The 23,388-nt window shown below is 46.9% G+C and overlaps 1 long non-coding RNA gene across 1 annotated transcript; it reads left to right on the plus strand.

Moving 5' to 3' along the window:
* Positions 1-2,905: 2,905 nt before the first annotated feature.
* LOC111092188 lies at positions 2,906-9,930 on the plus strand. Its single transcript, XR_005377336.1, has 3 exons — positions 2,906-3,053; positions 3,327-3,496; positions 8,937-9,930. It is a non-coding gene; the product is annotated as an uncharacterized LOC111092188 (long non-coding RNA).
* Positions 9,931-23,388: the final 13,458 nt, after the last annotated feature.

Raw genomic sequence — 23,388 nt, forward strand, 5'->3', positions numbered from 1 at the left:
CAAAGCCAGCATGTGTTACTCCAGGGTGGACACAGGCAAATGCAGCCTGTGATAGGCCATGCCCACCCTGGAGGCTCCGTGTGGGCCGTGGTCACGTGCCTTACTCACTCACTTGTGCCTCCTCCTGGATTTGCTGCAGGAGACTTAGGGGTTCTGTGTGCAGAAGCCTCTCAGACAGTGACTGAACAAAGGAGAACCCGACAAATGAGTAAAAGTCACTTGATGATTCACAAACTGTGGCAAGAAGGAAATGTTTCCCAAGATGAATATGTCATTTTCTCAAGGTCTGGCTGAAGGTTTAGGAGGAACTTTAGCCACCCAAAGGAAACTAAGGGCCCTAGTCCAGAGCGAGAACCCTGGACCTGGCTGTGATTCTAAGCAGGCTCCACTTCTGTGAGATATGCGTCCTCAGTGAGCATCCCCAGCTCCCCAGACAGGTGTTGTGCTCATGCTCCCTGAGAGGTGGGTAACTGAGGAACCCTTGCTCTTGCTTAACCGGCTGAGGCTGGATGAAGCACAGGTCTTCAGACCAGCTTTCCCAGAGATCAGAAACCACCACTAAAGCAATAATGAAGGAACATATTATTTTGGGGTCTTAACCTAAATTCTAAGAAGTGCTGTGACTTCTGAAAGCAGGCCCGGACTCCTGAGTCCTCCCGGGCTTCATGCAGGAAGATTGGGTCAGAAATCCTGGTGCTCTAGCAAGACATATGCTTTGGTTTCCAGCATCAAAGAGATTGACTGAAAATCAGACCTACATTCCAGGAGTCTGAGCCAGTGTGTGATATTCCTATTCAGTGGGTCCTTGGGTATCATTCTGCACCTGGAAAAGTGCAGACCCTCACTGAAAATCCTGGTGGTTTCAGCAGCTAAGAAAATAAAACCTTTGAAATGAAAACTAGAGAGAGAAATCCTTTTTCATAAGTATTAAAGCAAATTGGGGAAAATGCTGTGACTAAATTATGGGTGTGTATGGGTCCCCAAACACACGACCGCTTGTGTTAGGTGTTCTGATGCACACCCAGCCACTTGTGACCAGGGAGAGAAAGATCACAAAGTCAGATTCTTCTGCAAACCACAGGTCGGAGGCAGTGTCCTGTGGGGTGGACCTGAGACCTCCAATGTTCGGACAACTCAGTTTCTGCCCTCCCTCCATGGGACAGTCTCAGTGCTGATCCCTGAGCTAAGCACCATGGGACAGGTGTGAGCCAGGCATATATAGGCTCTGTCCTCCAGGTGGGTGTTTGGGTTAAAGTAAGGGCTTTATCCTGGAGGTGCTGCCCGGAAGCACAGGCATGGGAATGGGGAGGGGAGGTATTGAGCGAGCAGGAAGGCAAGTGTTATCCTGCACGTTCTCATGTGGGCAGCCAGAGCTCAGTCCTGAGGGATGTCCAGAGCTGTGCGTGGACACACACAGGTGCACCCACAGACACGTATACGGATACACACAGGCACACTCATACATCCACACATACATACAGATATACACACAGACAGACAGATACACCTGCAGCTACACACATAGATATACACAAACACACACACAGGCATAGACACAGACATACACAAAGAAACAGACACAGATACATATGCAGATACGCATACAGACACACATAGACACACAGATATACATAGACACACACAGCTACACACACAGGCATATATATAGGCACATACACAGATATACACAAATACAGACACACAGATACACAATACAGATATACACATGCGCACAGATACACAAATATGCACAAAGATAACGTATACAGATACAAACACAGAGAGACACAGATACACACACAGATATACACACAGACAGAGATGTAAAAACACAGGCACACACATAGAAGCACACACAGACACACAATATACACACAGACACAGGTCCATGATGGAATGCAATCCCAGCCCAGAGGGGAAGAGAGGTAGACATGTGCACATGCATGTGTATGTGTGTGTGTGTGTGCATGTGTGTGACATGTGGTCACTTAGGGACAGTGGACCAGCAACTTCTGCTTATGTACCAGTGGGACATAGACTTCTAAGTCTTCTACTGTGTGCATTAGAGATAGAAAAGAGAAACCTACGGATATGGAGGAGGGGTGGAGAAATACCCTGGAGGGAAGAAAGGATGGACCTTCTGAGACTCTGGGTGGAAGCAGAATGGCATCAACATGTCCTTAAGCAAGAGTCCTGCAGATTGTCTCCATGGAAGGGAGGACAGCACAGAGGCTAAGACCAGACCTCCCATGCCCGATGCTGGGTCGATCCATCCCATCTGTATGGTCCTGGGCAAGGTCCTTATTGTATTCTGTGCCCCAGGTTCTTCCTCAGAACAGTGGTATGACAGTAACTGCCTCAAGGATCGTGGGAAGGATGTAGAGGAGAGGCATCCATGTTGGTCACTGCAGTGGCTGAGTGTGATGTTTCAGCTTAGTTGCTCAGCTTGGGGGAGAGAACGAATTAACCTGCCCATGGAGGGGTAGATGGTTTCTAACAAGAAAGTCTATATTTGTTTCCTGTATACTTTCTTCCTTCCTCCTTGCAGAGCTGCTCCCACATGTTCATGGCCCTTGTGATGGCATGTTGTGGTTTCAGTTTCAATGAACTAACTGGGTGTTTAGATCAGCAGTTGGTAAGCTATGACTCTTGGAACAAATCTGGCCAGCCACCATTTTTTTCTGGTTGGGAAAAAAAATCAAATGATTAATATTACATGCAATGCAAATATTATAGAAGATTCAAAGTTCTGTTTTCCATAAATAAAGTTGTATTGGAACACAGCAACATCCATTTGCTTATATTTTGCCTAAGTTTGCAAAGCCACAGCAGTTGACTAGTTGCAACAGAGACTGAATGGCTTGCAAAACCTGATGTATTTAATATCTGCTCTTTACAGAAGAAGTTTGCCCACCCTGGTTTAAACTATAAACTGCCCAGCAAGGATATCAGGTCAACCCTGAAGATCAGGAAGGGTGCAGGACAGCCTCCTGTGCCTGTTTCCCTAGGAAGGAACTTCTGTGGTCACCCAGATGCTTCCTTTCTGCAGCCAGGTATGAAAGCAAGTCTTCAAGTTAAGGCACTGAGGTGAAGCTTGGGGGGAATGCATGAGACTAGTGGTGCCTGGAATGATGTCAGCAGCTCTAAGCCTGGAGATTCTAGACCTGGTAGCCTGGTAATGTCTCCTCTCTGCCCTCTGCACCCCACTGTACACATTTACCTGGAGCTTCCAAGGAATGGTTTGGACAAAGCATAAGTCAGGGAGGCTTTTTCCTACAAGTGAGATGGTCATGCACATCTTGAATTCAACATGGTATCATTTTTAGAGATTTTCCTCATGAAAGGCCCAGAGTCAAGAAGAATCAGATGAGTCCTTTGGTGGTCAGTGAACCGAGTGTGTGTCTGATGGCCCTGAGTTACATGAGTGCTGGGCTGTGAAGGAAGATATGCCAGCTGCCTCCCAGTTCTGATGAGGACAACCCCCAGGACTGGCCAGGTAAGAATGGAGAAGGGCTGGCTGGGCTCATCCCCTTTCCCTCCGCCACGGGCCCTCATGCTCCTCTTGAACACCGGGTTGACTGGCTATTCCGTGCCACCTGACCCCTCACAAACCCATCTTCTGTTATCCACTTCCTGCACCAATCAGTCCTTTCCTGGCTCTTAGAAAGAAGCAGCGGTAGAGAGCTTATCTGCATGAGTGCGTGAATGCTGCAAAACGCAGCAATCTGTACTTTGGAAGATGTTTGTTTACCCAAAGGATATTTGTAGGATTATGTGGGATCAGCAGTGTTATTTTAATGCTCTTTTCTATGTCTTTCTTTCTGTCTGTATGTACTTATAAAATATTTCAAACAAACAGAAGAGTACATCAAATTATTTAACAAATGACCTTTTGTGATTTTTTTTATTGCGGTAAAATACACAAAACATAATACAGTAAAATATGTAAAACATAGCCATTTATTAGTGTATAGCTCATTAGCATTAACTACATTCACCTTATTGTGAAACTATCTCCACCAACCATCTCCAGAGCTTTTTATCTTCCCCAACTAGAACTCTGTCCTCACTAAGCCCTAGCCTCCCATGTCCCTTCCTCTTAGCACCACTTGGTTGTTTTTTTTTTCATATTTATCTTTGCTGAAAATATATAGCTTGCATGTTGATTTTGTTCACTATAAAGTAGCCTTCTATATGGATATGTCACAATTTATCCATTTTATTATTGATACATTGTGTAGGTCATTTCAGTTTTCACCTGTTGCAAATAGTGCTTTAACACCCCCCCCCCCACGCACACTATGTGCTTATCTACTTGTGCACACATTCTAAGAAATTGATGTCTAGATGATCTAGAATTTCAATGGCTGAGTTATGGGGGCAAGCCTGATTTTCAACACTGCCAAATCTCATCAGTTTACTCCTCAAAGCTGTCTTTCAGATTTCTACTCCCATCAATTCTGTATGAAGATGCATAATTCCCTACCACTTCTCCAAATCTTGTTTGTATGGTATTAAGATTATGTTTGTGTTTTATTTTTTTTTATTTTTTTTATGTTTGTGTTTTAAAATATCATATTAACAATTAATATGATAGTGCAATTGAGGATTCTTAATGGCCAACATAACTGTGTTTCCATTTTCCATTGTTCTGATAGTCTGCACTTTTTTAGGGGGTTGCTGGGAAGAGTAACCTGATTAATTTTTAATTTTTGTATATTTCACCATTTTGATGTGTGTGCGTGTGTGTGTGTGTATGGAAGTGTACATGTGTGTGATGCAAACTGTCACAAACCTTTTGAAGGATGAGGGGAGTAGAAAGAATAAATGCAAGAAATAAAATGTTCTAGATGATAGATGAGAGGATAGGATTATATGTCAGGATCCCTCTCCAACAAGATCAGAAATTCAACTAAAGCTCCATGATATGACTTGAACATTTTCATCTTTTAACTGCATTAATAAAATTGGATTTGATGTATAAATATTTGATTTGAACCTGGTTTGGGGCATTTATTCATTTCTTTTTTTAAAATTGGGGGCAAGACAGGGTCAGGAGTTGTGTTTGATAAAGGAATGATTGCATTTTCATCTGTCCAGATGCTAGGAGGTACTAGGTGATGCCTTAAAATAGGAAAGAAAGAAACAAAAAAAGGAAGTCCAAGGATGGAAAAATGTGTCAGTTAGAATGCTTAACACCACAAGCAAAGGAATACTTGACTCACATAGGCTTAAATGACAAGCTGGCACTCTTCCAGAAGCTCTGAAAGGGGTTGTGCTGGCCTGGGCTCACTGGCTCACTGGCCAAGACTGACCACAGGAGCAGGTGTAAATCAAGGCTTGATGTGCCAACACAATGGCTCCTGATTTCACCTGCACAGCCTATTTGCTCACAATGAACACCTCTGATTTAGGGGGTAAATAAGGTTTATCTTTAGAAGAAAATTAATTGAAGCAGAAATTTGGCTTTGCCCAACCAGCCTGAGCCAAGAACTTGGCTTCTGCCTGCTGTGCTACTACTGTCTTCTGACTCACCCAGGACGACTGGCTTCCTGAGGGTGTGGCAGGGATCTAAAGAAACCATTACCAGGACTAACTAGTTAGTTATTGGCTCCTAGCAGAATAGATCCCATAGGTCACCTTATTGACCTACATATTTTTTTTGACCTACACATTTATTTGGAAAATATGAAGGAGGTAAGTTTTCTCCCTGGTTCCAGGCAGTGTTCTAGGTGTAGAGCTCAGTGTGGTGTGGAGGAGACAGGGTGGCATAAGCTCAGGGTTTTTTTGTTTTTTTTTTTTTTTTAATTTTTATTTATTTGTGATAGTCACAGAGAGAGAGAGAGAGAGAGAGAGAGAGAGAGAGAGGCAGAGACACAGGCAGAGGGAGAAGCAGGCTCCATGTACCGGGAGCCCGACGTGGGATTCGATCCCGGGTCTCCAGGATCGCGCCCTGGGCCAAAGGCAGGTGCCAAACCGCTGCACCACTCAGGGATCCCCATCTCAGGGGGTTTTGATGGCAGATAGCAGTGCGCTGGAATTCTGGAATTGCCCCACAGCTGAGTGTCTGTGCACAAATCCACATTCCCAAAGCTGCAGTTTCTCCTTTTTTTGAGTGGGTAATGGATGGACACTACCCACAAATCCACATTCCCAAAGCTGCAGTTTCTCCTTTTTTTGAGTGGGTAATGGATGGACACTACCCACCTTACAGGACTTGATTTGCTTCTAAGTGTGTGAACAAGATTTTTAAATCCTTGTCTATGCTTGCTCCTCCTTGGGCAGGGCAAGGACTCTCTGGGGTAGAGGGCATAGATGAGTGGATACTATAGGTATTTCTCATCTCCTTGGGTTGTGTGTTAGCTTCTTCCCAAAGATCCAGCCCAGCCTAGGCTTTGAAATATGACCATCTATCTTCTGCCCAGTGTTACGAGATAACTTCCTGAGGTGGCCACCCCTCAGCTACCTAGCTTCCTGTTTTGGGAGGCTGGTCAGGTGTATAGGGACATCTGGAAGCTGCTGGGGGAGGCAGGGCTGACCCTCAAGCTCAGAAACACCACACTCTGCTCTTGTGTCTCTACTGACCCTTTTCAGCAAAGACTGGTTTGTTTATTTATTTATTTATTTATTTATTTATTTATTTATTTATTTTTAAAGATTTTATTTATTCATTCATGAGAGACACAGAGAGAGAGAGAGGCAGAGACATAGGCAGAGGGAGAAGCAGGCTCCATGCAGGGAGCCCAACATGGGCCTCGGTCCTGGGACTCCAGGATCACACCCCCGGGGCCAAAGGCAGGCACTAATCCGCTGAGCCACCCAGGGATCCCCAAAGACTGGTTTATATGGTGTTGTAGCCAATGGAAATCTCTGCTAATTGATGCAGGGGACCCTGGGGCCTGAGCAAGTTAGTAAAGAATACATGAGGAGTTACAAGGCAGTCATTTTCCAAAAGTAGGAGTTACAAGGCAGTCATCTCCCAAAAATGCTCATCGGGGTTCTTATACAAGTTGTGAAATATCATGGGTTCAGTCTTGGCATAGAACCAAAAGTTGGTGCAGTGTACTTGTAAGGAAAAAAAGGAGAAAGAGCCCTCTCAACCCCAGGAAATTCCTCATTAGCCCGAATTATAAACCAAATCCCATTCAGGAAACCCACAATATGTCATTTAAATATTAAATTCTCAACTAAGTTTATAAGCAACCTGTGGTGAAGAAAACTGCTACTGGTATACAACGTGTTGGCCACATGTAGGTAATCATTAAATATTTGATCACTGGTTGGTTTTGATTAAGCAAAAATATTTTGTTCTACTCTGTGATGGTTAATTTTATGTGTCAATTTCACTGGGCCATGGGGTGCCCAGATACTTGGTCAAACATGATTTTGATTGTTTCCATAAGGGTATTCTTGGATGAGATTAATATTCAAATCCACAGATTGAGTTAAGCAGATGGTCCTCCATAATTTAGGACCTCATCTAAGCAGTTAAAAGCCTGAATAGAACAAAAAGGCTTGACCCTTCCAATGTATGAGAAATTCTTCTGCCTGAGAGTCTTCAAACTGAGGTAGTAACATTTCCCTACCATTGGCCTGAAATTGAAACATTGGCTCTTCTCGGGTCTCAAACTTGTTGACTCACCTGAAGGTCTTGACACTTGCTAGTCTCCATAACAATATGAGCCAATCCCATACAGTAAATCTCTCTATCTCTGGAGAACCGTGACAAATACATACTCAAACTTGTTGAAAGTATATAATCTGGGTATGGCAAACAGGCCAACGTTGCTCTTTAAACCACAACACTGTATCCTGGATCTCCCAGAAGGAGTTACTATGCATACCTCTCTTTTGCAACTGCTCAGTGCATTCCTATTATATACCTCATTAAACCAAAGTTTAATAATCAAACAGATGGCTAAATCCAATTCTTACAGGAGTAATTATAAACTCCTAAGGCAAATTACTACTTTTTAATTGAAGATATCAGAAGTACATGGCTCAAATGTATTCTTTTTTTTTTTTCTTTTCTGAGATTAGTCAACAAATACTTACTGAGCACCTATACTATATGTCAGACCCTGGAGATGCAGTGTCTCTCACATGTGATCATAATCCAGTGGGACTCTGAAGAAATTGGGCACATAAGTGGTGCTATGGTCCCAAAATCTATCAACTGTCCACCGTTTGTCACAATCTGTACTCTGGATGTTACAACCAGCATCTCCTTAAGTGTGGATTTCTATTAGAATATCTTGGCTCAGGAATCTGTAGGAAGGAAGACAGATAAGACATTGAGCAACAAGGACTCCCTGGGCCTGACAGGTTTTCCCATTGAGTTGGTATCATTTCAGTCTGCACTCTGTATGCATTACCCTTGGGGGATCAATTTTGTGCGTGGAATTTCCCTTTATGTTGGATGGGATGTCATGGGAGAGGTGATATAACCTGCTATCAGCATCATCCTGGCCAAATATGGACCTCCCCACTCATCCCCTTTTTTATTTTGAACAATGACTTCATATCCATAAGGGAAATAATAAGATTTGCTGTGGGCAGTAAAGCCAGAACAAACATGTTTCCTGGCCCAGGTGGAAACCCACTCCGGTGCTCCTGAGGTGTCCTGGAAGCACAGCCTGTCCACTCCTTCACCTTTGCCTCTGCTGCCTTTCTCCCAGCAGAAGCAGAACAGTGCTGGAAAGTTTTTTTTTTTTTTTTTCAAAACAAATATTGGCAGTGACACACGAGGCCTGTGCTCTTGGAGTGGTGTACCCTTGTCTCCGTTCTTGCTCATGGTTGCTATGGATGGGCAGAATTTTTCTGGAACAGTATCTCTCTTAAGTTTACCTGTTGCCTGGGAGACCTTTGTGAGGGACATTTCGGGCATGCAGAAAAGTTTAGTAGTTCACTATCTTTTTCTTTGACCTAACCTCCAGGTCAGTTGTCTGGAATCATCACTGAACTCCCATGGCTCTTTCAACTGACTACATAATGTGGCAAAGTCAATGCTTATCTGCTTGGCTAGGTGACAAATGTGGACATATTTGACTTGTTATTCAATTTCTTACAATATTCTGTCAAACTGAATTTAAGTATGTAGTCATTAAGGACTTAAAGAAATATATGGAAGACATTATAGGGACAATTGATGGAATTTGAATACAGACTGTGCGTTAGATAATAAGATTGTATCAGTGTAAAATGTCCTGATTTTGACAATAACTTCATAGGAATAAAGATGTCCTTGTTCTTACGAGTGACACACTGAACTTTGTGGTGAATCAAAGGACAATTTCTCCTACTTAATCTCAAATACTTAAGAAAAAACAGCAAGAGAGATTGATTAAGTGAATGGGGCAATATGTGAAACTGGTGAACCTGGATAAAAAAAAAGAGGAGTTCCTTGTACTATTCTTGCAACTTTTCTTTAAGTTTGAAATTCTATCTAAGTAAAAAGTTACCAGGAAAGAAAGGTGTGCAGTGGAGGAAGCAGATGTGAGGTGTGCGCATAGCCAGGATGACCTGCTCAGACAAGCTGGAAGCAAATGTGGACTTGCCATTTATTTTTCAGCCACTACGTATTCATTGTCCCTGTTTGCCTTAAAGTCTTAAAGGCTGGAAGTTTTCCTTGAACTGCCCTGGTGCTTACAGACAAAAGAGGGAGGAGGTCAGTCTTCATTCCACACCCAAGTGCCCAGAGCCCGCTGCCACTTCTTCCTCCTGCCATGAGGTGTCGCTGTGGAAGATGCATCTTTGGTATCAGTTGTGTGAGGTGCCTCAGACCTGGCCGGCTGCCTTGGACTTGGAGGGAAAGCTACCCTGCATGTACCAGGTGCTGTGGAGAATGCACAGGAGGTTAATGTCCTTTGGGGATCGTGATCAATAAATATGCAGTGAATTAAAGATTTTGCCGCAATTCCTCACCCCTCCCTGTGTCCATGTCCTTAGCAATATGATCTTGACCTTGCAGCTCCACCCATTTCCTTTCCTCTGGAAGCTGAACAGATCTTGTGACTTGCTTTCTGAGATGAAGCCTCAAGAAGCCTTGCATGCTTCTGCCCTCTCTCAGAACCCATGTAAACAAGCCCATCCTGGCCTGCTGGAGGGTAAGAAGCCACCATAGCAGAGATGAGTGGTCCCAGCTCAGGCCACCCTGGGCCACTCAGGCCCCAGCTGACCCAGCAGCAGACTACAGACCGTAAAGGAGCTCAGCTGGGGTGAGATAAATGTCCAGCTGAGCTTGCTCCAACACTGAGCACATAGCTATTGTTCTAAACTACCACATAGGCTGAATAATGTATTACTTGTCCCCATCTCCCTGCAAAAGATGTCCACATCTTAGTCCCCAGAACCTATGAGGATCCTATATGTCACTTTACATAAAGGAGAAAGGGTCTTTGTAAGTGTGATTAATTTAAGGATCTTGAGACAGGGAAATTATCCTGGATTATCCAGGTGGGCACAATGAATTCACAGGGTCCTTATAAGAGGAACACAGGAAGTTCAGACAGAAGGGAAAGAGATGTGACAGAAACAGGGACTGGAGTGATGTAGCCACAAGCTGAGGAATACCAGAAGCTTCTAGAAGCTTAAAAAGGCAAGGAATGGATTCTCCCCTGGAGCGTCCAGAAGGAACCAGACCTGCTGACACCTGTATTTTAACCTTGTGAGACTCATTTTGCATTTCTGACTTCCAGAACTGTAAGAGAATAAATCTGCGGTGTTTTATGCCATTAAATTTGTGATAATTTGTTAGAGCAGCAAAAGGAAACTTGTACAGACACCAAGTCTGGGGGTGGTTTGTTATGCAGCAAATGCTAGCTGATACATATATGCTCCTGTAGCCTTGTGGAAGAAGAAAAAGGAAAGGAATAGAGCTCATATGGATGGGCAAAATGTGCATCATAGCCACCAAGAAGTAATGTTTTACCAGGCATTTTGATGAAAATGTTTTACAAAGCAGCACTTGCTTTTTTTTTTTTTAATTTGTCTAAATGACCATTTTGAGGTCAGTAATTTACTTGTGGATTTATTAATTGGTAAGCACTTATGTACCATGTGCTAGGAGTGAAGAAGAAGTGAATTCGAAGATAAATAAAATATTCTCTATGGACTCTCTATGGCCTCACAAAAATTGCGATTGCCCAAACCAAAGTGATCCATTTAGGAAGCGGCCTGGCCTCACCGTGTTGCCTATTGCCACTGGTTGCACTCTGCCTATTGTCTTCATACTGATCTCTCTGGGCCTCTATAGTTTCTGCACTTCATTCTCTCCCTGTTGTCCGATAAACAATGCAGTCTTGAAATTTTCAGCTGCTTCTTCCTCCCAGGCTGAGCCTTTGTCTTTTCTGTTTGGCTTGGCACACACATGGACAACTCTTGGAAAAATGACCTCTTTTATTCAAAGGCTTCCAGGACAACCCCAGCCTCTTCTGAGAAGATGCCCTCTACCCCATACAGAGCCTGCTCTCACTTTCTCAGTGAAGGCCAGGGAATCTAAGTTGGGGCTGGACCTAGAGACTCTTGATATTTTCTGAGGAAGTCTCTGGTAGTCTCATGAGTAAAGTGCTGTGGGAACATGGATGTGAAGGTTAATCTTATGTGTTGGTCTAACTGGGCGAAGGGATGTCAGATACCTGGTTAAACATGATTTCTGCATGTGTCCATTAGGGTGTTTCCAGGGGAGGTTAGCATGTGCATTTCTGGGCTGAGAAAGCACATTGTCCTCCCCAATGTGATTGGGCATCATTCAGTCCGTTGAAGGTTGGATATGAAAAAGGCAGAGGAAAGTTGAATTTGCTTTCTCTGTCGGACTACTGAGCTAGGATGTCAGTCTTCTTCGTTACTGCTGGTTCTTGGGCCATCGGACTCGGACTGGAATCTATACCATGGCTCCCAGGTTCTCAGGGCCTGGAACCGTACTACTTGGCTTTCCTGGATCTCCAGCTTGCAGATGGCCGGGAGGTGACATCCATAGTCATATAGGCCAATACTTTGTAATGTTTCTCTCTTTATCAATTGATACATCTTCATCTGTTTATCTATTTATCATCTATCATCTATCTATCTATCTATCTATCTATCTATCTATCTATCTATCTATCATCATCATCTACTTGTCTGTTGAACTTTCCTATTGGTTCTGTTTCTCTGGAGAACCCCAACTAGGATAACAGGAAGAGAGAGAGAGGCTTCCCCCTGGGAGGTCAGGGAAAGTTTCCACAGGGAAGAAACACAGAAGTGGGTCTTATAGGACAAGCAACGTCTGAAGAGGGAAGGGCATCCTGGTCTGCAGGTGCAGCACGAACAAAAGTGCAAAGGTGCAGAAGTACATGACATCAAAGCATGATTCTAAAAACGTTAAAATGCAATTCTCTCACCAATATTTGGTGTCAAATATTTACTTAGCTCTTTTATAGGGGAACCAACAGGCTGATGAAGCTAATTTAAAAGATCTGAAAAACTGGTAGAGATGGTGAGTGGATAAAGGAATAATGGAGTGAGATGGTACAAACAGAGGCAAACCTGGTTGAAGTTTTATGGGACAATAAACGCATTAACTTTGAGGTTATTTACTCTGCCAGAAAAAAATCATTTGCCACTTGTCAATATGCAGAAAGTTTACATCTGGCTTTGTACTCTGGTCCTTGATCAGCAGTAAATGTAAGTCAACAAGGGAGTCCCCTAGTCTGTGTAAAAATCAGCCCAAAGTGAGCAGTCTGAAACAGCAAACATGTTTTATCTCAGTTTCTGAGTGTCAGGAACTTGGAAGTCACCTGGCTGGGTGGTCCTGGCTCAGTCTCTAAAAGGTTGCCATCAGGTTGTGAGCCAGAGCTGCAGTACTTGGAAGGTGCTGGAGGACCCCATTCCAAGCTTACTTAGGTGGCTGTTGGCAGAATGCTCTCAGTCCTTGCCATGGATCCTCTTCTGCTCATAAGACAGGGCAGCTGGTTTCCCCAAGAAGAGTGATAACGAATGAGGGGTAGTGGAAGGGGAGGTGGGGTGGGGTGACTGAGTGACGGGCACCAAGGGGGGTACTTGACAGGATGAGCACTGGGTGTTATATGTTGACAAATTGAACTCCAATAAAAAATACACACACACAAAAGAATGCTAAGAGAGGGACAGGGATGGGAAGGGCAAGGGGAAGGAGGGGGGTATGGGAAGGGAGAGGGACAGGGAGATGAGGAGAGCAAGAGGGATGGGGAAGGCGAGGGGAAGGTGGAGGTGGGGGAATGGGAGGGGGAAAGGGGCAGGGATGGGGAGGAGGAGGGAGGGGGACAGGGGGAGGGGAAGAAGGACAGGGATGGGAAAGGGAAGGGGAGAGGAGAGAGGGAGGTGAAGATGGGAGGAGGTGGACAGAGGGACGGGGGTGGGGAGAGAGCAGAGAGAGAGGAGGGAGGTCCAGGTGGAAGCCAAGCTCAGGTCATAACATAATCTCATCACTTACGGGGGGGGGGGGGTTCTGCCCTCTGGGGGTGAGTGTCTCAGAATGGCTCACTCTAGGGGATGAGAATTAAGCTCCTCCCTTTGGGGGAAAGATTATCATGGAGCTTGGAGAGTGACCTTAAAGCCAGCACATTACCCCCCTTGGGGATCTGAGGCCACCTAGGCAGACCACAAGACAATGTTGTGGTGTGATTTTCAGGGAGTCAGGTGGTAATCTTTTGATCTATCTCCATGTTTTGTACACTTTTTGTTAACAACAAGTATTTGGGGAACACCAGGTGGTTCAGTGGGGCTGGGCTGGGGAAGCGACATTCTGGAAGGTTGGGCTGGACTGGGCTGGTGTGCCCCATCTGCCAGCTGAGGGCTGGTCATGGGGCTGGTCTCAGTGTGCCTCTAGGACCTGGCAGGCTCTGCAACCAGCCTATTAGCTACATGTTTTGGGAAGATGGGCTGAATTGGCTAATGTTGGCACAAAAGGAGGCAGAAAGGTCGGGAGGCTGGGGACAGACCTTGATTGTTGGAGCTCGAGGGAGTATGTGGTAGAGGGGGCACAGGACCTGTGGATGCTGCACTTAGAGCCTTGGCTAGACATAGGGGCTGACCCCTGCTTTGTTGGAAATTATAGAGAGTGTGGAAGTGAGGAAGGATGACAGAGGCAGGACGTGCCAGAGGGAGCCCAGGGAATGACCGGTGCCTCACGCTACCAACCAAAGACACTCCTGCATTTTCTCACAAAAAGCAAAGGTGACTGGTTAGGGAGGGGAGCCTTGTAGGGCGTCTGGGTGCTTGACTGAACAAGCCCCAGCCAGTCTGGGCTGTGAATGTGCGGACGTCTTTGGTTCAGGAATCTTAGAGCATGTACAGATTTCCTCTTCCCTTGGTGGAGGTTGGTTGGAAGGGCAGGAGGATGGTTGGAAGGGCTGGGATTTTTCTTGGGTGGAGGGGTCATGGAGAGTTCACAATAATTGGAGAACAGCTTTGTCCCAGCAACTGGAAACAAAGAAGCACCAAACAACACACTTACAGCAAGACTGTAAGGTCTGGATTGAAAACATACCAGGTACTTGCAGGCTCTGGGGCCTGGTGGCAGGAAGTTCCCTCTCTTAGATAAGGTGGAAACATTTCCTGCTGGAGCCAGACGAGGGCTTCCGGCCCCAGTTCACTCTGGAGTTGGTGGCATGGATGCCTAATGGCACCTTGCATCCAGCTGATGGAAATCCAAGTGCCGGTACATTCTCCTCCAGAAGATAAGGTGTGAGTGACTGTGAATCCACAGGTAGCACATACCTCGCTTTTTGGAAGAGCAAATGCATGCAGTTGTGCAGCTGGTCCTCTGGCCCTCCTGGCATGTGTATAATTTGGTTATTCTGAAAGCAGACCCTGGTCAGGACGTTGAGGGAGGTGGTGTACCTGAGGATGGCCCCAGGAAACAGGAAGGAGAAGGTGGGAAGTAAGATGGGAGAGGAGGATCTTCTAGCAAGGGAAGGCTGTTTATGAGCAGGAACCCTTGAGGCTTTGTGGGGCTGGGAGGTCTTTACCCCAGAGCTGTCCATCTGGGACAGGGACACGTGGTCATCAACCCTTTGTTGAGCCATGTGCCTGCTTGGGCCTGGCACTTGGTGGGGATGCATCTGCTGCTTATTTTATTTTATTTTATTTTATTTTATTTTATTCTATTTATGCAAGAAATATTTGTCCTCTTCAACTTGGCCCCGATGTCTAAAAGTACTGTCTTCTCTGAGTTAGACTGTAAAACTGTAAAGTTTTAAGTTCTCTTTTTGCTGCTCTTCTGCCTCCGTGTCATCCCATTGTCAATATTCTGTGTAATTAAAATGACCATGACAAATATCTGCTGCTCGGGCGCCAGCAGACTCGTCGAGTGGTGCATGCACATATGCATGCATGTGAGTGTGCACCCCTGTGAGGGTGTGCACATGTGCATGCTGCATGTCTACCCACGTGCATACAGGTAGAGTATCTACCCTAGCAGGGGACAGTGTATGAGGGGCACAGAGCAGTGGAGAAGGAGCAGCAGAAGGGACTCCTCTATAGACCCACCCAGGTGTCACCTCAGAAGTCCCTTTCCTTTGTTACTGTTACTCAGTACTCAGGTACAGGAAGCGGTTTGCTTTGGCTAGCATTCCACGATCTCACTTGGGTGCTTTTTCTGCATTGGCCCTCTGGTCAAAATATAGCCTCTGTGTGTTTTGGGGCCACGCAGGAGCAGCAGGCAGACCAGGTCTCGGGTGAGCATGGGTGGGCCCCATTGGGTTGTGGGCTAAGGCTGGTGACAGCATGGCTTCTCGGGGCCACCCAGCAGTAAAGTCATCTGGGCTGCTGAGGTCTCCAAAACTCTGAAAACTCACCCCTAATACATTAATAGGTTACATTATACGTACACGTACACACATGTTCTACACTCAGGACACTGAAGCAGCATATTATAGAACACACCTCAAAATAGAAAGATAAAAGCAAAACAAAGATGAAATAAACAATAATGTTGAAAATAATTTTTATTTTTGATACCTTTTTTCTTTAGTAAAGTAGCCCTGGAAGTATTTCTAATGTGATCCAGCATGTGCCATTGCGTTTATGAGCCTTAGTTCACAGTTTCTGGTGCAGCAGTGGGATTTCCATGTTGGGATCTGATCCTGGACCACCGTGGACACAGGAGGCTGTGAAGGGACCTGGCGAGGTGCATCAGCCACCCCGCCTGCATCACAGCACTCACTCTTTCCGTGCCACTCACCAGGAACGCAAGGGCTTCTGTTGAAATATGGACACTAAAATTTCCACCGATTTTTGGTGTTAATTTTCTTTAACAAAATATTGCATTATATTTTTTAAAACAAACAATTTCAAAACCCACTAAGACACTTTGGATGATTTTTCTTTTTGTTTTTTGGATGATTTTTCAATTGGTGAGAAAATTCTATTTGCAAGTTTCTTTCAGTGTACAGATATGAAGGTTGTCAGGAGTGATAGGCTTACGTTGTCTTGGTGACAAAAGCTTAAGGATGAGAAAGCTTCCACGTTTTCAAGCTCTCCATAGGATGAGTTTCTTTGAGAGCTGTTCCTTTGTCACTTTTAAAGCATCGCCTTGACCTTGAAAATTCAGCTTTGTTTAGTTTAAGAGACACTGCTAGGTTGTACTTGATGACTGGCCTTTGTTCAGCTGAAGAAGTTGTTGCCTTTTGGTAAAAGAAAATTGCCCATCTCATCTCTAGAATTGCTTCTCTGAGCATCAGCTGTGGGGATTCACATGCATGGGCACTCCCCAGCTCACAGCCAAGTATTGAAAAGATCTTCCATGTCCATGAACCCCACGTACCCAAGCACATGTAAACCGCACAATATATAGAAAGAGGCTGCCAGGCCAGCCTCTCCTTCCCAGGGAACCTCTTCTCTTCCCTCAGAATAGCTCGTGGACTTGTGTGGCTGCAGTGCTTAGCCGTGCAGTCAGTCCGCACTAGGTATGTGGAGATGTTCTTTATCACATTTGCATAAAATAAATGTAAAGAATGTCCTGTTTATCCTTTCCAGGGGTCACGCACCCCACTTTGGAGACCACAGCTCCCGGTTCAGGCTGAAGGAAACAAGCTTTGGGTATTCTTTATGGCTCGAGCCTACTTGCACAGGTATCCTAAGAAAAGCGATGCTGGACCTCCACAGCCCACTGGGTCAGGGCAGGTGTGGCCACCATTGTCACATTGACAAGAAAGGTACCTTCCAGATTCTCCTGTATTGACTGGCTGCCAAGGGTTCCCATTGATGGTTCCCAGATCCCAACCTGGCAACTTTAGATGTTTGTTTCAAGTAAGGCAGGTGCACTGTTCCCATTTCACGTATAATAGGACTGATCCTCACAAGGTTTAAGATCTTAGGGTAGGGGATGCCCGGGTGGCTCAACGGTTTGGTGCCTGCCTTTGGCTCAGGGCATGACCTGGAGTCCCGGGATCGAGTCCCACATCAGGCTCCCTGCATGGAGCCTGCTTCTCCCTCTGCCTGTGTCTCTGCCTCTCTCTCTCTCTGTGTCTCTCATGAATAAATAAATAAAATCTTAAAAAAAAAAAGACCTCAGGGTAGAGAATGCAGAGGCTGAAGGTGGAACACGGTTCCGTTTCCATTTGCCACATGCTCCCTCTTGTCCCCAGCCACCAGCCTGCCACCTTTTGCCTGCCTCGCTCCACTTCCATTTGGCAGTGGGAGGGAGCATCCTGCCAAAGTGGAATTTTCTTGCTCTTGGCTTTAATGAAACACTGCCTGAGGCCTATGGGAGCTAGTTCCAAAATATTCAGTCCTTTCTGGCTCTAGGCTGACAGAGAAGGCACAGGCTGTGCAGGGGCCAAGCCTTGGTGGAGGCTATGGGTCAAAACTAACTTTATGCAAGGTCCTGAGCCTTCATCACCCTCCTCCAGGTCAGTGTCATCAGCAAACGTAGGCTGCTGTTTTCCTGGAGCTGGTCTTGCCAACCTGGCCCATGGTGGTTAGTGCAACTCCAGTAATAACAAAAGATCTTCTGAGCTCATAGTGCATATGCCAGATGCCCGAACCATCTAAACCTGCAGACCCGAAGTTCACATCTACTTCTCCATGAAGACTTCCTGTTTTTAAGTTCAGGGAGTTTCTTTAAAAACATAAACAAATAGAAGTTGTTTTGAGCCTTGAGTAAATATTCCCTAAGAGCATTTTGTGTGAAGTATGAATAAGCAACATATGGGGTATGTTTCCTTCAAAATACACACATTTCAGAGGGAAGGAGCTTAGAAAAACATATCCTGCATTTTTGCCGAGTAGAAAAACCTCTGGAAAATTTACTGGACCTAATTTTCAAGTTTTTTTTTTTTTTTCCTTCCAGTGATTAATTATAGCATCTAAATACAATTTCTGAGGCTGGTATTCCTGGGATGTAATGTTGCAAACCCATCTCTGCCCCTGTCTTCATGGCCCCATAGAATTTGTGTGCGCCGCTGGCAACACTTGGTGTTAGTCCTGAATTCAGGCCTGGTAGGGCTGGTGGGAGGGAGAGATCCACCTCCTGGCTCTCCAGGAGAAGAGAGGGACACAGGGAGACGTTCTCTGAGGTCCTCTGTCCTGGGGAAGCTTCAGTGGGAACCACCAAGTGATTTCTGCTGCACATTTAGCCAGCGCAAACAGAATTGGAAGCATCTAAAACTACGCGACACCTCGGGTCTGTTTGTTGTTCCTGTGGCAAAAGAAATGGAGCCAGTTGAAACGGAACAGGGAGTTTATTGGAAGGATGCTGGGGTTTCCTGAGGGATCCAAGGAAGTGCTGAGCATGTGGGTTTGGGGACCTGCCTTCTAGGCCACGGTCCCTGACAGGACTTGGCTCCCTGTGCTGGTTCACGGTCCAGGTTTTAGGTTTCTGGGATGTGATGCCTCCTCAGTGCCAAGCTCCCCACTCTTCCTTCCTGCACTCCCCTCCCGAGGCATGACTTTGTGTCCAGGGTGCGACTCATTCCCTGTTTCAAGAGGTCACTTGCTCTCTGCGTTGTCAACCTAAAGCGCCGGGCACGCTCACCGCATACCCCCAGCGACTCTCATGGCTGGGTGTGTCCACGGCTTTGTTCATACGTGTCTCAAGTACCCCTGCCTCGCCCTCCCATCTTTTTTTTTGTAGAAATGTGTATTTATTTCAAATAACAAGTAATCCAACACTAGCTAATTATTTACTGTGTTTATGTCTATCTTTTATTACATAGAGAAATATCCGGTAACCTATAGTTTATAACATAGACATGTACAGATGAAGCCTGGGGACTTCCCATGTGTCGTCTAAGCGGGCTGACACGGAGTCCGCCCTGCCCAGGGGCTACCAGGGGCTTCCACCCGTTGCGGAGTCCCCCCCACCCTGGGCGGCACCGAGCTGATTCATAACAGAGCCACCGCCTGCCCGAGACGAGGGGGCTGCCGCGGGGTCAGGACCAGGGAGTCCTCCCAGCGAGGTGCGAGCCACCCTGGCGGCCGCCCCCTTTGGCGGCAGGCTCAGCCCAACCCGGGGGAGATCTCCTGGCTCCCAGGGCCAGGTCTTTGCCCTGTGGGGTGGGGGTAGCTGACGCTGGCGGCCTGTTTTCTCAGACATTTTGCAAGCAGGAAATCAGGCTCCTTGGGGGCCCCTGAGGCGGGTTGGGTCAGTGGCTCATTTCACCATCTTGCAGAGACTGGGTCGGAAAACGGCCTGTGCAGCCAGCGGAGGCCTTGGGGTGGGCACCCCCGGATTGTGCTCTGAAACCGGATGAGTTCCTGAGTCTGTACGGGGCTCAGAAGGCACTGGAGTTTCGTTCTGTCCTGAGGAGAGAGGGGACATGTCTGGGCCCCCCAGTGCCCACCTTCCCCCATGATGTTCCCTGTTTGAATTCCAAATGGCTGGACTTGCTCGCGTTTGTGTCCAGGCAGGGAGCTAACCTCTCCCCACTCCTGCTCCTCCTTTTTGCCTTCCTTGGCCATCCTGCCCTCCTTGCTCCTCCCTTCCCTCTCCACTTCATTCCTACTCCCATTCTGTATTTCACCCTCTCTGGCCCTCCTTTCCTCTTTGTCTCCCTCTTTGTTCCAGAAAGGATTTCAAGGGGGCTTAAGAAGTAGATACACACATTCCTTTGGGTGCAAGTCCTCTCGGATCCATGTAGACAACCCTTCATCCTGTGAGTGAGCACGCCAGCCTCACCCTGCAGGACAGCAGACAAGCTCATCGCTGTCATCCCACCCTGGAGCCTGGTCCCCTGCAACGCTGCTTCTCTGTCTGCGTGGCTGCTTGTAGATGGTCAGTCCCCGGATCCCCCTCCGGTCCTCCTCGTGTTCCTCCCTGGTACGCAGGGCCCTTACAGGAGTGTATTTGGCCCCGTGGGTCTGGCCTTAGGCTGACTCCGGGTGTCAGCTGGCTGCTGCCCTGGGGTTGTTTTGGTCAGGCACTGCTCCTGGGTGCGTGTGGGGCTGGCAGTGCCCCTGTCAGGCTGCCCCTCCCAGACCGTCAAAGGGGAGCAGGGCAGGTGCATTCCTGTCCCCAACTGTGCCCTTGGCCTGGACTCACCCTGGAGAGAGTGGGAGTTCCTGCTGCCAGGAACCCATCTCCACTTTCCCACCTTTGCTCTCCTGCCACGGTGTCTGGCAGGGTGGGCAACATCCTGGCCTCCTGCTGGGTGCTAGGAGAGTTCTAAGTCACACAATCTTCTTTTTCTATTCTTCCCTTTCTGGGGCTCAGAGGTGGATAGAAAGAGAGGTGGTGAGAGGAAGTTGCTTACCTACAATGAATGTAAGTCAGGAGCAGGTAAAAAATTATTGTAATATAACCGTGCAAAGATGTGGCCAGTTTCTGTCTGGAACAGAGAGCAGGCCACAGCAGGAGTGTGAGCCGGAGTGTCACAGGATGGAGGGAGGACGTTCTTTTCCAGGGCAGCCTCTGCCCACTTTTCTGCTTTCACTGACTCATGCTATCACTGATCCAGGCCATTCAGGGCTCTGATGGCCCAGGTCCTGAAGTGCAAGGACACAACTCAGACAAAAATGTGTGTCCTTGTGTGGTTTACATATAAATCACCCCCAATCAGCTTTCATAGCTTACAGAACATTTATGGTTCATCTCATAGAAGATTATGGAAGTGCACAGTCCGGGTTAATGTGTGGGCCAAAGATTCAGACTATTGCCATCCTCGGCGTATGACCTCTGTCATCAGGCTTAACCTCGGGGCTGCAATACATGTGCCACCCCTGTCTCTAGGCATCACTGGCAATGGCAAGCAGGCAGGGATGGAACTCTCTGGAAGGAAAAGGCCCTCCTGGGGAGCCTCCAGCACTCCCTCTATGTCTCTTCGCCACCCTTAGCTGCCAGGGAGGCTGGGGACACACGTCCTGGTATTTCAGCCTCTGTAAGCGTAGGTGGGGTTGGGAATGGAGACAGAGGGCGGGGGCGGGGGGCAGGGGGCAGCAGAGACTGATGCCACATGGGAAAAGCAGCCCTTGCATGTAGTTCGGTTTGGGGGGTGGAAGACACTTAGGACAGGTAAATGTAGCTGGCAGAGCCAGTTGTCCAGGCCGAATGCCCCTCCACCCTGCAGCCTGGAGCCCTGCCTCGGTGAGGCTCCCTGTGCCAGTGAAGCTGCTTCTTCAGCTTTGCTCCTGGATGGGCACAAGCTTTTCTGGATTTCAAAATAAAGGGAACTCTTGCTCCCTGAGCCATCAGATGTCAGGGCTCACCCACAACTTTGCAGCTTCCTCCGCTGGAGCCCTGTTCTGATGGAGACAGTCGGAGTGTTCTTCCGCCAGGAGCACTTAGTCAAGCACTCTGCATGCAACCCTGTGATGCAATCACCTGAAATCTTGACTCTGGCTTCATCTTCTTGCTTTTGGCTCCATGAGGGGCCAGCTGCTAGACGAAGAAGTTCTTCAAAATAGATTTTAAGGTTTAGACAGAGGTGTCTTTTTCTTCGACCATTACCCTCTCTGCATTGTCCAGCATCCAGCATCCTAGCTCTCCCTGAGGACAATGGCTGGCCAGACACTTTTGGACCTATTTGGACTTTTTCCTAGTAGATACGGCTTGTTTGGTCATCCTCTCAGCACACTGGCTGTTGGACACGACACAATATCAAACACACCAATGTTCATCATTAGCCAAAAGTTTGAGGCAACTTACTGGTAAGAACACAAGAGATTAGGTTGTATAGACCCAAATCCGGGGTCCAGGCCCCATTTCTGTGGGACCTTTGAGAGGGGTCCTTCACGGAGTCTTACACATTCTTCAAACCTCTGTTTCCCCGTCTGTGAAAGAGCAAAATGACAACCTTGACTCCTCCTTCCTCCTGGGCCATTGTCAGGGTCAGGAGCCCATGAGGCAGGGGGGGAATGCATAGTACTCTGTAAAAAGAAAAATACCCCAAACCTTGGTTCTCAAAACCTTCTGCAGCCTGGAGCACCAGCTGCATTTTCTTTTTTGTTTTGTTTTTCAGTCTGAGTTCTCCAGGTTTCATGGAAAAGTGTATGTTGTCTAGGGATGTGAGCAGAGGCTTGAGGAATGGCAAACAGTAGACACAGAAGAAAATTCGTGTGGAAATTCTGGAGTGTTCACATCAATAGAAATCATAACCTATAATTTACTTTCTTAGGTTCTCCATGGTAGTCAACTATTCATTTCAGGGGAAGGATATAAACTGTTCTGTAAGCACATCATAAGCACAGTACGTTAACCTGGGAGCTCTCAGAGGTAGCTACTGGACCCTAGGCTTCTGCATCCCCTGCAACTTGTCAGAAATGCAAATTCTCATGCCAGCCCCTGATCTGCTAAGCCAGCAGCTCCGGCATTCACAGGTGCTGGAGCCCATATCTGGGTTCTAACCAGCCCTGCAGGGGGTTCTGCTGTGAGCACTTTAGTCTGAGAACCATCTGTTTAAACAATGAGGGCGTGGATTATCTCACACTGGAGGAGGCTGGGGTTGAGGCAACCCCAGTGTGGTGTCATCAGCAGATTAACCTCTGCTAAGTCAGAGGATTGCTTCCTCCTCTGCTGGATTTGCCCTTAGCCAGGTCCCCTCTGTGACAGAAGATGGCTACAAGCTGCAGGTGGCTTACAACACTCCCTTTATCATGGCCAATGGGAGGGAGGACCTGCCTTCCAATCATAGAATAACAGGCTCTGTTCAGGTGGATTGGGCCAACCAGACCACATCCTGCCTCGTCAATAATAACCACTAGTAACCACTGCCACCCACCCCGGGAAGGGGTACAGTACACCAATTGGTCAAAACCCAGATTCACAGGCCAGTCAGTGGCCACTGGTGGGCTAGGACCCAGCTGCCAGCATGCAGCAAGGTAGGACTTACTGTGTGTGAGCATCTACGTGTGCTCCCGTGCCTCGATTTCTCCTTTTGTGAAATGATCACACTAGGGAATGGTTGAGATGCTCGGTCATTCCACAAATGGCTG

The sequence above is a fragment of the Canis lupus genome, chromosome 24 (assembly GCF_011100685.1).
Source record: "Canis lupus familiaris isolate Mischka breed German Shepherd chromosome 24, alternate assembly UU_Cfam_GSD_1.0, whole genome shotgun sequence".
Lineage (NCBI taxonomy): Eukaryota > Metazoa > Chordata > Mammalia > Carnivora > Canidae > Canis > Canis lupus.